The sequence below is a fragment of the Schistocerca cancellata genome, chromosome 3, assembly GCF_023864275.1.
Source record: "Schistocerca cancellata isolate TAMUIC-IGC-003103 chromosome 3, iqSchCanc2.1, whole genome shotgun sequence".
NCBI classification, from domain to species: domain Eukaryota; kingdom Metazoa; phylum Arthropoda; class Insecta; order Orthoptera; family Acrididae; genus Schistocerca; species Schistocerca cancellata.
In genome coordinates this window covers 584,625,306-584,629,625 of record NC_064628.1, presented here as the reverse complement: position 1 = coordinate 584,629,625, position 4,320 = coordinate 584,625,306, and the positions used below count along the sequence as shown (strand labels likewise).

Genomic DNA, 4,320 nt, shown 5'->3' with positions numbered 1-4,320 from the left:
AATAGCTATCGCTGGTTCAAGGTGTTATGGGTAAATGTGTTTGAGTAACTTTAGATAAGAGAGATGTATGGAGGACTCTCAAGTGTAAAGACATGTTGTATCTGGTTTGTGCTGGATATTTATTTACTACTTACGGGCAGCAATGATGTTTTATTTGCAATATACTATACTGGAAATAATTAAGGTAAAGAAGATTGTTTTGTCACTAACATAATGCGCGTATTTATAAGTGATGACTGAGGCAATGTATAGTCACATCCAGTGATTTTGTGAAGGTAATTGTAATGTATAATCAGTTTATTGTGTGTTAATTGCAAGCATTAATAATTTTCAAAGAGTCTAAATACAAGTTTTAAATTTAGTGCCTTATTGTTACTTACCCCAAGTCAATACCAGTTTCCGGATCCATGTCGTTTTTGATTAACTATTTTGCTCAAGAAGTTATTGTCTCAGTCATTTTCGATTTAATTGAAATGTGTGCTAAGCAACAGCCTCGTACAATAGCTGTATGCTAACTATACAATTTAAAGTACTTAAAGACAGCAGTGCGAAGAGTGTTACCATTGCGCAGATAAAGGTAAGAAATTTTATTATTTCAGGGATAGTATTCATTAAGCACATGGACCATTATTGTCAAATTGATCAAGTTTTGTTTTTATTACCAGGTGCAATTTCAAATCAATAGTGTTCCATTAGATTCAGTTTTTGTGTTAGTAAATTCATGCAGCTTTGGTTTTGTTTAAACTTTTTGGCTGTTTACATCTTCGCAGTCAGGAAAGTTCAGTACAGGGCATAGTGCATAGGTGACGAGACGAATTGCATGTTCCCATGCCATTCGCATTCTAAGAGTTGTTTGGCAGAGTACTATCAGTTACGTCATTAAAAACGTAAATGTTTCACCATATCTATACAGTTAATCATTCTAACGTGACCTCTGTTGAGAAATTCAAGCTAGCACCGGTTTCAAAACCCAAAACCCTTGCCTCAGGCGCCACTTGAACTTGGGACACACGTGGTTTGCGGTGGTGATGCCATCTGAGACAACGGTAGCAAAGAACGTAGTATTTCTTGTGAAATATGGCGTACAACAAAAGGGCCTTAGCGTAGTGCTGTCTCTCTGCTGATGGGGTGTTCGCACGGTTTTTTTGGCTAGAGACTGGCACATTTTAGAAGTAGCCATTTACGTACGACGTAAAGAACGGTAGCGGAATGAAACACACAATGCCGTAATTCGAAAGCCATATTCGTCGAAATAGAAGAAATGAACGTCATTGATACTTTTACCATGATGACAGCCATGCCCAGTGTTGTGAAAGGAAGATTTCTTGATACAACTCTCAGTGCTTCAACATTCTACTTTTAGTCAAATCCTTGATGTGAAATGAATGTAAATTACGTGATGTTTATAGATCGTCCCTGTGAGAACACAGCACCAGGCTCTAGAGATACGACGACACTTCTGTTGAGATATGCTGCGCTGTGTACGGAGACAGTGGAACTTCCGTTCGCGGAAAAAATACTTTCAGTACTAACGTATTAGTAAACAATAAGGCGTTAGTTAACTGTATAAGAAAAAACTATTTTTGCAAACAAACATGTTCTACGTGTGTTTACTCTGTGAAGTTGATGGTCCTCACGTTAACAATCATGATCGCTGTAAGTGACAGACGAGGATTTTCATGCATTAAATCCAACTGAAAGTAGTCATCTGCAAGTCTGTTCCTTTAGGACTACCGAATGGTAAAGAATCTAGAATAAATTCCCACCAAATAAATATGTTCAATTATTTACGGGGCAAAGAGAGTAGTATGAGAAAATTTCAAAAAGTAAGCTGCACATTGTTATGGCAGGCCAAGTAAATTTTATTAAATGATACACTACACTTCATAGTGCCAAAAGTTCACGGCCGTATTTTTAACATAGTTAGCAAGTCTCTGTCAAGAACGGTCGCAATGTCCTACCAATTGTCCAGTTTCTCGATTATATAAATCCGTTCCTTGGTCCCGGAGTCATTCGAGAACAGCTGTGTGAACTTCCTCATAGTTGGAAAAACTCTCTTCCCCCACCCCTTCTCCCAGATGTTCTCCAGCTCGCCGGAAACACGGAAATGGTTCAAATGGCTCTGAGCACTATGGGACTCAACATCTGAGGTCATTGGTCCCCTAGAACTTAGAACTACTTAAACGTAACTAACCTAAGGACACCACACACATCCATGCCCGAGGCAGGATTCGAACCTGAGACCGTAGCGGACGTGTGGTTCCAGACTGTAGCGCCTAGAACCGCTCGGCCACACAGGCCAGCATCACGGAAATCGCATGTTGCAAGATCTGGACTTCGCCATTAGTATCATCCAGGTCTTTGCGGCCTTGGAAAAATTGATAGGCACCAATTCGCTACGCCTGGGCGCGACATTGTCTTTGGTCCATATTCTACCAGAATTTTACTGCGAATATCTGTGGACTTTAGACGTTTTGCCTCGTGTGATGCACCTGTAGTCCGTACCGAAACAGAACTGTGTCCCCAGCAAACCCGCAACATTAATTCCCTTCTGACAACGACATGTGTAACATACTTTCTGAAGTCCCTGCATTTGTGAGTCAAGCAATATACTGCTCCCACCTACGTATATCTCGCGAAGAGACCATGAGGATAAAATCAGAGAGATTAGAGCCCACACAGAGGCATACCGACAATCCTTCTTTCCACGAACAATACGAGACTGGAATAGAAGGGAGAACCGATAGAGGTACTCAAGGTACCCTCCGCCACACACCGTCAGGTGGCTTGCGGAGTATGGATGTAAATGTAGATGTGCCTGGTCACAATGGCACCCCCCCCCCCCCCCCCCACCCTCGTTGATGCTAGTCCACCAGCGTAGCATTACATCTTTCTGGAAAGGTATGGGTAAGATTCAGTGAGAGGTTAGAAGTCTGAGTCTGTCAGCGTGTATACGTAGACCCCGCAAGCCACAGCACCTTGTGTGACGGAGAGTCTGCGATTCGCGCACGGACTGTGCAACTGGTAATGCACTACAGGCGAGAGCCGAGGTTACGGATTCGACTCTCAGTTTGGCACACAGTAACGTACGCCGACCGCATCTCATAATCTGCTACAGATAAAAAAAAATGTCAAAGATAAGAAAGTACTCCGTCGTCAGGCCACGAGTGGCCCACCGGAACTACCCGCCGTGTCATCCTCAGTGGAGGATGCGGATAGGAGGGACGTGGGGTCAGCACACCGCTCTCCCGGACGTTATGATGGTATTCTTGACCGAAGCCGCTATTATTCGGTCGAGTAGCTCCTCAATTGGCATCACGAGGCTGAGTGCACCCCGAAAAATGGCAACAGCGCATGGCGGCCGGTATGGTCACCCATCCAAGTGCCGACCACGCCCGACAGCGCTTAACTTCGGTGATCTCACGGGAACCGGTATATCCACTGCGGCAAGGCCGTTGTCGTATAATCTCAAAGATAGTTATAATAATTTCAATTGATAGTAGAGGTAGGGGTGACAAGAAACAGAACAAAGTCTGCAACATTGTTCGCCTTCACTTATTACGTTTTGAGTTGGCGGTCTCTAAGCTATTAGCACTGTACACTGGAGCGTCCCTCCAACATTCACTGAAGGAATAAGTCCCACGTGCAGTGACCAGCTGGGCAGCGAACCAGCGTCGCTGGTAGTGTTCGCTAGCAGGTCTACGTACAAGTCTTCGCCGGAGCAAAGTGAGACACCCCCTAGGGATCAGAAAGCGGGATCCATTTGGTTGATGAGAGTCCTACCCTGTGGACTGCGGCTGGCTTATGCGAACGATCGTATCTGTACTGAACGGCCGGGATGCACCGGCGAGCAGATGCAAAGGCCGAAGGCGGGAATTATTTTTCAGGTACGTCAGAGGCGGCGGCGCGTGTACGCAGTTGTGAGAGACACTGGCGGGCGGCCTCGTCAGCGAGGTATCGCCTCATCACCTTTCCCCTCCACGAGCTGTGTCTCGCGGGATCGCCGCGTGCGATAGGGGGTGAAGGGGAATCGGCGGGGGGGGGGGGGGGGGGGGGAGCCGCGGCCGCATCAGCGTAATGAGTGACGGGCCGGCGCTCGCGAGCCCCAAAACTCGGCGTGGCGGGAGGTGGAGCCAGTGCGCAGCGCGAATCCCTCGGCCGCGGAAACCCCGCCCACCGAGCGCTGCCTGGAGGGGGTGCGCGTCGGCGTGGGCGCAGGGCGGGGGGCCGCCAGGGGGGGCGCAGTTCCGAGAGGAAATAATAAATAAAAAAAAGCGCGCCGCGGCCGGAAGCGCGCCATTAGCGTCGATGTACGCGGGG

At 46.8% G+C, this 4,320-nt stretch overlaps 1 pseudogene; it reads right to left on the bottom strand.

Moving 5' to 3' along the window:
• Positions 1-3,342: 3,342 nt before the first annotated feature.
• Positions 3,343-3,460, bottom strand: LOC126177766 (5S ribosomal RNA; annotated as a pseudogene).
• Positions 3,461-4,320: the final 860 nt, after the last annotated feature.